This window comes from Pholcus phalangioides, unplaced genomic scaffold (assembly GCF_987345545.1).
Source record: "Pholcus phalangioides strain wild (caught in Gottingen) unplaced genomic scaffold, Ppha-v1.0 ptg000013l_1, whole genome shotgun sequence".
Classification (NCBI taxonomy): Eukaryota; Metazoa; Arthropoda; class Arachnida; order Araneae; family Pholcidae; genus Pholcus; species Pholcus phalangioides.
Window position 1 is genome coordinate 7,206,652 of NW_028301606.1, and position 13,300 is coordinate 7,219,951.

The window sequence follows — 13,300 nt, forward strand, 5'->3', positions numbered from 1 at the left end:
CTGTGGAGAGACATTCAAATGGGAGGCTGGTATGTATTCACACCTCAAAGCTGGAAAACTGCAGAAAATCAACTTCAGCCGACCACCACTATGCCCTCAACAGGATTCGAGCCTGGATCCTCAGGACGGGAGTCCAGCACGATGCCCACACGACTGCACAGCGGCTTACAACTCCCTTAGAAAGTTTTTTGTTGTTATTTTTGTTGTAGGCTTTATATTAGTATATAATACCTACAGCAAGATACTCATAAAACGCAAAAACAGGCAGGTCCGAGATAGAAGACAGATACGCTTCTTGAACACAATACATGCATTACTCTGACGTCATAACTATGTCATAGTCCCACACACACACTTCACAACATGTACCAAATTTGTTAGAAATTTCCCAGAGGAATCTTTACAAAATGCATATATGACATAGTAGTAATATTTTTCACTGATAAATACTACATTTGATATTGGCATTATTTATGAATCAGTGACGCAGGCTTTAAGCTGGTTCTGTACGGAAGAAGGATGTCTAACAGTAAAAATGCATGAGTTTAGAAATATCCACAACTATTATTATAATTGACAACTCTTACATTTAGTAAAAAAACAGCCTTTCAGAAATTCATTCATCACATTTACTTGGCTCAATTGGCTGAAGAGGAAAAGGCCAAACCATTTTGGGGACCATCATTTGGACAATAAATACAGAAGTAAAAGTACTTGGTAGGAAAACATCAAGAAAAAAATCCTTTTTAAACAATGAGTTGAAAGTGATAATGCGAGGCAAAAAAGGTGAGTTTATTGCATAAGGGGAGAAATTAAATTACAAAATAGTGCCAATTTTTTTTTTTTTTTGAGAGCAATTACACAGCATAACTTTATGAGCAATTTTTGATTTATAAATTCTAAAAATGTGCGTAACATCTATGAAACTGAAAGTATACATTTATTTTCTAATCATTTTTTATACCTACACAAACAAGCATTTGCTTATAATCTGTGTTCTAACGATGAATAATATAATCCAATTACCTTTCAGTTTCCAGGACATTTTTGTCAATGTGTGCATATAATCATATTTTATAACTGATATTAAAGTTGGATGATTAAAAAATTTTGATATTGCAATTTTTTGGTATGTTTCCTGAAGTACTTGTAGTCCTTTTCATTAAACTTTTACTCTCAAAGTGACATTGAACCATTTATTTTCTAAAGTTTAAAATTCTGCGAAGATTTGTTCCATAACAGACATTATATAGAAATGAAAACATAGCATACCTTCTAACTTTGGAGAATGAAAATTTGTAAGGTTTTCGAGCGGATCCAAATTCCGTACAAAAATAAATGCAAAAAGGATGTTTAAAACATTTTAGGGATTTTTCATTAGTAAAAGGAAATTTTTAGAGATATGTTCCCGTTGCAAAAACCATACACCATGCAAGCCATCACCAATCGCAGCTAACCAGTAGGTTGACGTCTTGGGTTATAAATTACCTCTCAAAAGATTTGCCTATGCCAGGAGTTCTCAGTTTTTCCACCCACCGTGGTCCTTAAGCTAATCAAAGCTTATCCACGGCTTCCCAGAGCAGTTTGACAAAGAATCTCTTCAAAAAACCTTTGTCGGGCTGGCAGCACACAGTTTGAGAACCCTGGCCTATCCTTAACAAGATTAAATTAATTTATTCACCCTAAATTTCAAATAAATACTTTGCTGCTAACTATTATTTATTAGCAGCTAAAGAAGTGTCACTAAGGTTTTTTTTCCAGATTTTTTGGTTGACATTTATTTTTTAGATATTTTTGTTCATGTTTATTCAATTTTTATTCATTTAATGAGAATGACCCATTATACTGTAGGCATATGCCATTCCACAACGAACAATATGTTAGTTGTGTGTGTGTTTTGCATCTCTGCATTAAGTTAGGGACATACCAAGATTCATTGATGAGTAGACAGACATCTTACATGTTAAAGCTCACAAAGAAGTTTCCTCAATAAATGATTGGAAATTCACAAAATAATTCATTCAAAAAACAGCAAACTCCACTCATTTGATGCAAGTGGGAAAAAGCTTGAAATAGTAAATTGTGATTTCTAAATAATTGAACATCAACCTGTGTCCAGTACCATCTATGTGTTAATCCTTCAACTTCAGAAATAATTGGAAATATACCTTTCCAAATGCCCAAGAGAAAAATTCCTCCTTTTTGTTTCCCTGTATTATAAATCATATATTGATTCGGCAAGTTACTAAAATTTATTTATGATGAGAGCAGTAAGTGTTAATTGTAATAGAATAAAAATAAATTTTTGGCCATCCATTTTTGAAATTACTACTCTTAATGAGTGCATTGAAGTGCTAAAAAATGACTATTAACTTTAATTTAATCAAAGCCCTTTATAATTTCAAACATATCGGGACTCCTATAATCAATTTGAGATAGGGCTTAATACAGAGCAATTCAAAAATCACCCGAGGTAATATTTTCACTAGCATCTATGCAGAATGATTAGAAATGCATAGGAAAAAAAGAAAATGGTCCACATTTGTTTTAAAAATATTCAATGACATCTTTCATTATTCATGTATGAAATTCCACATAGGAATATTTTTGAGAGGTGCATGTATGGTTCAGTAAGTAATAATAGTCATCCATATACGAGAAGTGCATAGGTACATGCACAGTTAAGTAGCAGTCACCTATATAATGTTACACCAATTTCACCGAAGAGCCAAAAAAACTGGTACACACCTGGCTAATATCGTGTAGGGCCCCCACGAGCACGCAGAAGTGCCGCAACACGACGAGGCATGGACTAGACTAATGTCTGAAGTAGTGCTGGAGGTAATTGACACCATAAATCCTGCAGGGCTGTCCATAAATCTGTAGGAGTAAGAGGGGGTGGAGATCTCTTCTGAACAGCACGTTGCAAGGCATCCCAGATATGTTCAATAATGTTCATGTCTGGGGATTTTGGTGGCCAGCGGAAGTGTCTAAAGTCAGAAGAGTGTTCCTGAAGCCACTTTGTAGCAATTCTGGACATGTGGGGTGTCGCATTGTCCTGCTGAAATTGTCCAAGTCCGTCGGAATGCACAATGGACATGAATGGGTGCAGGTGATTAGACAGGATGATTACGTACCTGTCACCTGTCAGAGTCGTATCAGGGGGTCCCATATCACGCCAACTGCACACGCCCCATACCATCACAGAGCCTCCGCCAGCTTGAACAGTCCCCTGTTGACATGTAGGGTTCATGAGGTTGTCTCCATACCCGTACACGTCCATCAGCTCGAAGCAATTGGAACCGAGACTCGTCAGACCAGGCAACGTGTTTCCAGTCCTCAACAGTCCAATGTCGGTGTTGTCGGGCCCAGGCGAGGCGTAAAGATTTGTGTCGTGCATCAAGGGTACACGAGTGGGCCTTCGGCTCCGAAAGCCAAATATTGATGATGTTTCGTTGAATGGTTCGCACGTTGACACTTGTTGATGGCCCAGCATTGAAATCTGCAGCAATTTGCGGAAGGGTTGCACGTCTGTCACGTTTAATGATTCTCGTCAGTCGTCGTTGTTGCACGATCTTTTTCCGGCCGCAGCGATGTCGTAAATTTAATTTTTTACCGGATTCCCGATATTCACGGTACACTGGTGAAATGGTCGTACGTGAAAATCCAAATTTCATCGCTACCTCGGAGATGCAATGTCCCATCTCTCGTGCGCCAACTATAACACCACGTTCAAACATACTTAAATCTCGATAACCTGCCATTGTAGCAGCAGTAACTGATCTAAGAACTATGCCAGACACTTGTTGTGTTATATAGGCATTGCAGCGCCGTACTCTGATTGGTTCCATGTCTCTTTATTTGCATACGCATGATTGTACCAGTTTTTTTGGCTGTTCAGTTCATAAGCATTCCTGTTAAAAAATGTGAGTGAACTACACTGGTATAAGAAATTAAGAGAATTTGCAGACTTGTTCAATTATCTCTAGAACTACTGTACCGATTTTAATGAAATTTGATATGTACATACATTGATACAATACAAAACAAATAACCATTCAATAATTGTAATACATATGCATGATCATGCGTAACACTCGTTGGAGTCGGAAGGTATGAAACAGCGTTTCCAGAATAAACAAAAAAATGGTTTAATAGGGGGTATGGTCCCCTCTTATAGATATACAGGTCTCGCAGCGTGATTTCATACTTGAAATAAGGCAGTTTATCATTTCCTGTGGCAATTGGTCCCACTCGTTCAGCAACACTGTTTTCATTCCCTGGATGGTTCCCGGAGGAGGGTTGCGAGTTGCAATTGCCCTCCCCAGAGCATCCCAGACATGTTCTATAGGGTTAAGGTCTGGAGATCTGGCTTGCCAATCCATCCGGCGAATATCCTCACTCTCTAGAAAATCATCAAGCAGAAGAGCTCTATGTGGCCTTGCGTTATCATCCATTAAAATGAACTCAAGGCCAACTGCACCCCTGAAAAGACGAACATAGGGCTCCAAGACCTCATCCCTATACCTCACACCAGTCACAGTGCCTCTTTCAAAGACATGGAGAAGTATGCGGCCATCCAACATGATGCCTGCCCAGACCATTAAATCTCCTCCGCCATAATGGTCGATTTCGCGGACATTGGAGGGTAGGTAGTGGGTCCCTGGTTCTCTCCATATGAACGTAAGGCGAGAATCTGTGCTTAGGCTGAACCAGGACTCAGTGAAGAGAACGATCGTCCATTGATCCATACTCCAATCTCTATGCACCATGATAAACGGATTCTCCTGTCCATAGGAGTGAGCGGGAAGCAAACAGCAGGTCTTCTTGCAAACAACCCTCTCTCATAAAGTCTTTTGGAAACAGTCACCCTTGATACAAGGGTTCCTGTGGCTGCATACATGTCACAAGAGAGCTGAGAAGCTGTAGCACTCCTGTTACACCTTGCTATAATCGACAAATGGCGATCTTCTCTGGCCGTCGTGGCTCCTGGACGACCTTGCCCAGGCTTTCTCTCGATGGATCCGGTATCCTGGAACTGTTTCCATAAGTTACACACGACGCTGGGAGTTAAATTGAACTCTCTACAAATCTGGACTTGAGATTGGCCTGCTTCTAGCCTCCCCACAATTCGCCACCTCATTCCATCATCTAAACGTTGGTGGTTACTCATTTTTACTGTTACAATTTGAAATTAACCGATTGCTGCAAAATAACACCAAGAAATTTGCTGAGGTGTGCTAGCGAATGAAATGCGTCTTAACTTACGCGTGCTTATAAAGCCTGTTTCTCTACTGGCTCCACACACGTGCACGCTTACGTATTTGATGTACAAGATTTGCATTTTTGTCTAGAAGCAGTGGTTTTACATTCAGTTCAGTTCTTTTCACGAAATTCGATAAAATATGCAAATTCTCTAAATTTATTTCACCAGTGTAATAGCACTACAAATGTTTTTAAAAACAGTTTATTCTGCTGCATTCGTTTCAAACAGGTTTCCACATGTGAGGAAGCAGAATTTCAGAGCAAGAGTAAAATGGCAATTGAGTAGTTCCCTATGCTTATATAGTTCGCAGGGGCGTAGCCAGAAATTTCGTTCGGGGGGGGGGGACCAAAGTGACAGAACAATAGATTTGGCCATCTTTTTCCCTTTTTTCGGTCATTTTCTCACATTTCGGGGGGGGGGGACCAGACCCCCAAGTCCCCCCCCCCCCCCCCCTGGCTACGCCCTTGATAGTTCGGATGTGTAATGGTCAAATTTGAATTCAGAGTTCCAGATAAATGCGGGTCTGAGAGTGGATAGGTTTTTAATGTTAATTAACAAATATTTGGTCTTATAAGGTACAGAAAGAAAAAAAAGACTAAAAAATAAAAGTTCTCAAAACATTAGGGACTGAGCTGTGTGACACCTGATTTTTGCATAGGCTCCAATAATTTGGAGCTTCAAATTTAAACAAAATATTTTAGTTAAAAAACACATTTTTTCCCATGTTGAGACCTTCTAATGCCTGCTTTTTACTGCGCATGGAACTCTCAAGTCAAAAATGGTGTTCGAGATTGCCTTATAGTTGTAGCATGAACTACTGATGAAGAATTTAAAACACTGAAATTAAATGTCATGTATATGTAATATCAATGTGCAATAGTTGTAGAGAATAACTATTTTAACAGCTGCTCAGATTAGTCTAAATTAAAAACTACTACTATAGTGTAAATCATAAGTGTACCAATGTATTTTATCATAATAAGTTAGATACTAAAAGCTAAAAAAAAACAATATTTTTTTTTTAATCTACAAATTTTGCAAACATTGTAACTTTAATTCCCATTTTAGTAAATGTTATAAAAATAATTTTCCATTCTGAATGTTATGTTACTTTGAATTCATATGATTTTCACAATATTGCACATTGAAACTAATGGCACTTCTTGCTTAAGTCATCATAATCTTTCGATAGTGTAAGTGACGACTTATCGAGGTTTTACTATATGTTCACCAGAAATACAGTAAACACGTTGCTTGTATAGAACCAATTCATAATTATAGATTTAGATATTTTTGGATACACAAATTACAATTGTCTTTAATTGTTATTCAAGTTAATTAAACATTCAAGTAAAAAATACAGGATCTTACTTTTTTTTTGCAGTTTTACAATTTTAATGTCTGCATGAGCTATTTTAATTGGAACAGTTGCCTTTTAATTACTGTTTCAATTTTTTCAAAGTGAAAAAAAATATTTTAAAAAAATCAATATTTATTGTTCAACAGTCCCTTTGTCTGTGCCACTCAAATGAAGGCCTCAGATTCTCAGACTCTGTTTTATTATTGAAGCATTATTTTGTTGAAACAAATCTAAAAATTGTGAGGTGCCTCAGAAAATAGAAATTCCGCCAAACTGTCTTTATATGCCCACATTCCCAAAATATGGCTTGATCATTACACAGGTCAGTAATACTTGAAACCATCCAAGAAAACATCCTTATTCCACTAGCCGCAGAGAGATACACGCTGTTTGGTCGACTCACATTACCTTTATCTAAGCTGTTTTATAAGGGAAGATTTTCATTTCGGTTTTACATACTAGACATCTGAACTTTTTTATCACATTAGGCACAGTTCGACATGTGCAAGACAAGTTGTATTCCTTCTGGAATTACACCAGAGAATTTTTTCATGCATTAATCATCTTTCTCTGACAAATGGTAGGATAAAAAAGGTTTTTTTTTACACAAGCTTTCCCTCCATAATTCTCGAGCCTATTTATGATACTTACTAACAGTCTTGGATCTTTGAATTCTTTCCGCTATTTCATGACCAGGCAATGAAGTCTTTTTAAGAGCAAGTATTTTGCATTTTCTATGTCCAATAAAAATGTTGTCTTTGATATCTTCACACTTTCAGGGGAAAAAATTATTTCACAGTGCAATGACTGATTGAAACAGTCTTGGCTGTCACACCAATATGAGAAGAATGCTAATTCCTGTCTTTGATATCAGAAACCACACGTGTTTCTAGGTACTTTTTCCAGGTTTTGACGTTTACTATCATTTCACCATTTTTCTGCTCAAAAAGTGCAGCACTCATCAAAATTATTTTCAATGGAAAAGGGTTTAGTTACATTAATAGTTGTCACTAAAATTTTCATGCACCTACAAGCACAAGTTTTCAAGATATATTGGTTTTTCAGCTGTCCTTAAACTTTTTCCCAGCACCTTACATACACATTCCAATATGTACTAATTTGTTAAAAGTTTCACAGAGGAATATGGACATGTGCATGTGTGGTTTAGTAGTAAAACCTGTCGTGTTGTACACCCATGGTCCATTGAAATCTGTCAAAATTCACAAACAAATTTATGGCTGTCGCTTTTCTTATGCTATAATTTTATGTTCTTGAAATTATAATCACTTGAATTGGCACTTATAGCAACCCCCACATAAATACTTAGAAGATAAGGTAGTGGAGTACAGTATTGTAGACATTCTAGTTCAACACAGTTATAGCCAGTTTCATTCAAAACCTTTCAATGTTCGGAGATGTCCAAACAGACACCCCAGACCAACCATTCCCCCCTCCCACTCCGTCCCCAAAGGGCAGCAGTTCTCAACTGGTGCTCCACTTGAGGAAATTAAAATAAATCAGTAAATTTTTGAAAAACTAATTTAAACAAGAGGCCTATGGGGCTCTGCCATAGTAATCAAATACTAAAAAAAAAGGCTTCACGAGTCAAACAGAATTGAGAATCACTGCTATAGGGATATGATCTGGATACCCCCATGATGGTCCGAACTGACAGGTTTAACCAGGCCTGTCTGCTCCCGGCTTTAAAAATACATTAGAAATGGTACATATGCATAGGCGTTCACAGAATTTTCTCGGGGGGGGGGGGGTTACGTTTTTTCCCCGCAAAATAACACTATAATCTCGGATTGGGGTTCGAACCCCAACTTTCCCCCCCCTCCGCGTACGCTAATGTATATATGTATATGTTCTTTGCGCCCCCTCCCCCGATGAAAAAGTTAAAATGACGGGCCTGGGTTTAACTGTACTATAAAAAACGTATTTCTCAAAAATAGGCACCGCCCACAGTGGCTTTCGTTTTGGATAGGGGTATCCAATTCATGGGCCGCATACCGCCCCCAACAAACAATTTTAAAATAAAAATTATTTTAGTGACATTCAATACTGTTAGCTTCAAGGGACTATTTATTCGTAGATCGGGAAGTGTTTAGCCAACATCACATTTCTCGTGCCCTAAAAACAGTTTTCCTTCTCCCAATGCAGCCCAAAAAGGAATTTCCTTCTTTCAAGATGACACAAAAGTTTTAGACGATTCCAAAGAAACGGACAAGGAAATGTGCGGTACTTACATAGAAAAAGCAAATGTTTTCCTTCCATATTCTGCGATGCCGATTACGAGAAATACGGTAAATATTAACAGGTCTAGTCAGTATACACTAATGTGTGATAGAAAAGAATAATTAGTCATTTACCGTATGGCCACAACGTCAGATTCATGGGTAAATCAAAACCTTGGAAAACCAAAAATCCCAACCCAATGATTGTCAACTTGGCGAAATAAATCGAAATGTTTCGAGAACGACCAATGAATGAACGAGACGAGTTTACGCTGCGCCAAGACGGACTTTCGCTTTGATGGATAAAAATCGCGCTAAATAAAAATAAAATGTCTAATTTGGCGACAGAATTACACGGACTTTTGGGATACTGGGGCGCCAAGAAAGAACACGTGCTAGTTACAGAATTGAGAGTCAACAAAATGAAAGATATATGAAGAGTTTTCTCTCCTCCCCCCCCCCCCCAGAACAACTACCAAAAAGGAATAGGGGAAACCGTCATCGGAACGTGGCCTGTACCGCGAACGCCTACGCTAAACAAATAAAGGTCCAATGTCACGGATCCCGGGATGGATGGCAAACCGTGAACTTCCGTGGTTTTAATCAATTTGATGCGCGTGTAAAATTCTTTTTTGCGTTAATGTTCGCGGAATGTTTAAAAATGCTGTGTGTCTATGGGAGGGGATACGGGGGGCAACATCAAAGATTTTATATGGCCTATATATGTGTATATATGTATGTATTCACATCATCATCGTGCCCCCCAGACCTTCAAGTCTATCTCTGCCAATAGAAAGAGTTCATTTCAACTCGCTTTAACTTCCGGAACCGCAACGCTTTTACCCTGAAGAGTAAGTGTGGAAGCCATAAAGATGGGAACATCTCGTATTGAAAGATCTTTTAGCGAAGCAGGTGGGTGGAGAAGGATTTAATGAAGTGAGTATAGAAGAAATTGAAGAATTAATTAACAGCAATTCAGAAATCCGCAGGGGAGGGATTAATCAAAGTGACTGCTCCTGAAACCGAAGTGATACGGCATGATGATGATCAGGATTAAGAAGTGGTCGACAAGTTCATTTTGAGCAGTATAGCGCAGGCTTCGTAAGATTAAATCGACAATGGCCTTTTTCCATGACATAGACCCACCTATTTTCTTTCAAACCAAACACGGTCAAGACTATCGACTTCAATTTTAGCCATTGCCCCTGTCCAGGGGCGGGACGCCTTAGATGAAGTTACCATATTCTAACAAATTAACTGAAATGAAGAAACGACTAACAGACATAATATTTTTTCAGAAAACATCGCCAAGAATCACTGGACAGCCTACTTCTACCGCACAAAGCAGATATGAATGAGATGTCTGGAAAGCAAAAAAGCAAACGTTCACGGTTTGGGTTAGGCCCCTTTCACACGGAGCGGATGCGGACACGGGTCCGCATACCCTTTCAAACGAGCACTGAAGATGCGGACGAATCGCCCGCATCTTTAGTTCGAAATTCGTGCATAAAAACTGTTTTTTCGCCATTTTTGTTATTATTTTTCTCCTTCACCCCTGATTCAGTGCCCATAGGCAGCCTAGAGGCATTCTTTGGTGGTTTTTATCATTGAGCCTAAAGATGCCTCCATTCCGATCCTCACAAGTAGTCGATGGGAGAAAATATCTTAAAATATTTTCAAAAAATTTTGAAAAAAAATCTGTCTTTTCGGAAAAATATGAAAGAAAATTCCAAAAACACATCCAATGTTCGAAAAATCCAATCCAAAAACATCCAAAACATTCGATGTTCCAAAAAAAAAAAAATTCAGCAAATATCAAAGAATTTGCAAGTATAAAAAAAGGGAGGGGTTGGGACTTTCAAAATGTCTGTGCTTAGAAATATTCACATCACAATTCTGTCTCAGGCCGGGATTACACTATAGAAGTTTTGTAAAAGCTCTTTGATAAAACGTGAAAAATTCAACCATTAAGATCACCGGTTGCATTTGCTTGAATGCAATCGATGCGCCTATTGGTTGAATTTTTCAACTTTTATAAAAGATCTTTTACAAAACCTTACAGTATAATCCCGGCCTCAAGTATGGATTACACTATAAAAATTTTATAATAATTCTTTTAAAAAAGCAACTAATATATTTATCGGTTGCACTTGCAATTTATTAGTTGCTTTTTTTCAAGTTTTATAAAATAACTTTCATAAACCTTTTAGAGTGAAATCCCATCCTTAGATTAGTCACTTCTGAAATATAAAATTTCATTTTTTTTAAGTTTATAGACTAAATATTGAGTAAAATATACTTGTAGGTATTCGGGGGGAACCACCAAAACTATTCAAGCGCTAGGGTCTTCAAACGACTTAATCCGGCCCTGAGTGAACACCGTACGTGGATAACGTTGTTTAATAAAAGTATTTTTTTTAAAGTTTAAAATAATTAACAGACTAAAAATTTAAAAAAACAAGAAATATTTAAAATAATATTTCAGATATTTATATTTTTAAATAATTTTAAAAATTTAAAAAGAAAAAAATTATTTTTAAATTAAATTTGAAAGTTATTAAAGTATGTAGTCAATTAAATATTCATAATGAACGGCTTATCATTTTGGTCCCGTCAGTGGCCGTTGTTGACAGGTTTTATTGTATAAAATTCTAAAGTATGGACAAAAGGCAGTTAAAGTTGCTATATTTCAATCTCAGAAGGAAACGAAGGGATACACGTATGTAGGTACATTATATTAATGAGCAGGGACCATCATATGGTGTTTTTAAGGGTATTTATGGCAAATAATTAAAAAAATTCCGTGAAAAATCACCTTCAAAAAGTAGCCAAAGATGCGGACGAATTCGCTCCGCATCCGCATCGTGTGAATAGCTCCGAATAAACCAGCGTACGCAAAATTTTCTCGAGGAAAGGGGAATCAAATTTTTTTTGTTCCTAGAGACGGCATGCTGTACCGCAAATGGGAGTCGGAGGACGGAAAAACGTTCAGATGGCAACTCATCCTACCCGAGGCCGTGTGAAAGAGGTCTTGAACGACTGGAGCCCGACCGGTGGACATTTCGGCATTACTAAGACTCTCCAGAAGGTCCGTGAACGATTCTACTGGGCAAGTCCAGGACCGATGTGTAAAAATGGTGCAAGAAATGCGACGGCTGCGCCGCTCGTAAAGGTCCTCTGAAACGCACCCGGGCCCGCCTTCAATGCTACAACGTTGGTGCGCCGTTCGAGAAAATCGCCCTGGATATCCTCGAACCATTACCCAGAACTCATGATGGCCACAAGTACAGTCAAACCTCGTTAGTGCGTCACCCGGTTAACACGTCACTCCGCTTACTGGATCACGTTTTGGAAATCCCAATTATCCTCAGGCAGGAATTGGCACAGCTATGGCTTACTCCGTTTAACGAGTCACTCCGCTTACTAAGTCATATTTTTGCTCTCCCAAGAGTGACTCATTAACGAGGTTTGACTGTACATACCGTATATACTCGTGTATAAGCCGAGTTTTTTTGTGGAAAAATTCGTTCCTCAAGTAGGGGGTTCGGCTTATACTCGGGTCAGTTTTTGATGAGAAAATTTCGACCCCACAATCAGTAGTCATTTGTGTAGCAGTGTTCGAGAAACCGGCATTATTGGTACGGGATATGTTCAAAACCCCGATAATGTCAAAGACGAGGCAAAGAAATCGAAAACATCATTGGCTTTGATACCAGGTGGGCTAATGTCGATTGTAAAGCCTTATGTGAGTATGAATAAGTCAAAGACTATTTGAGGAATTTGTGGTGCCTTGAAGAAACTTGACATCGGCCTAGTGTGCCAATGGGTACATGAGGCAGGGAATTCTGTTTCCACCGAAATTATCATCCGATCCTTCAAAAAGTGTTGCATCAGCAATGGGATGGGCGGAACTGAAGATGATATCCTCTTTAAAAGTGACAATGGCGATGACAGCCCAGATGAAGATGAAAACGAAGATGTCGCACCCCCCCCCTCCCGCCTCCGTGATGATCTGATGGATTACCATGAGCTTGGAGACTTAACAAGAAACGGATTAAAAAGTTTGAATCGTTTTCTATTGTAAATTTCCGTAAACTATTAATTTTGCATGAAAATATAAGAATTTTTTTTCTCTGAAATGCATGGATTTTTTGGGGTCGGCTTATACACGGGTTTTAAATTTATTGCGATTTTGGTGGTCGTGAAGTGGGGGAGTCGGCTTATACACGAGTATATACGGTACTTGTGGTGATGGACTATTTCACCAAGTGGCCGGAAACGTATCCCGTTCCTGATCAAGAAGCAGTGACGCTGGCCGAAATTTTAGTGAGAAATTAGGTGTACCGATTCACAGTCCCCATCCTAATCCATTCAGACCAGGGAAGGAACTTCTGCAGTTTTCGGCGATATGTGCAAGTTTCTAGGAATAGAGAAGAC

The 13,300-nt window shown here is 38.4% G+C and overlaps 1 protein-coding gene and 1 long non-coding RNA gene across 3 annotated transcripts in view; one reads left to right on the forward strand and one right to left on the reverse strand.

Moving 5' to 3' along the window:
- LOC149078518 (uncharacterized) overlaps positions 1–13,300 on the reverse strand; it is a 56,073-nt gene that overhangs the window by 31,497 nt on the left and 11,276 nt on the right. The gene's annotated exons all lie outside the window — the stretch shown is intronic.
- The window catches only part of LOC149078520 (uncharacterized), a 28,630-nt gene that overhangs the window by 14,442 nt on the left and 888 nt on the right, over positions 1–13,300 (forward strand). The window lies entirely within an intron of this gene.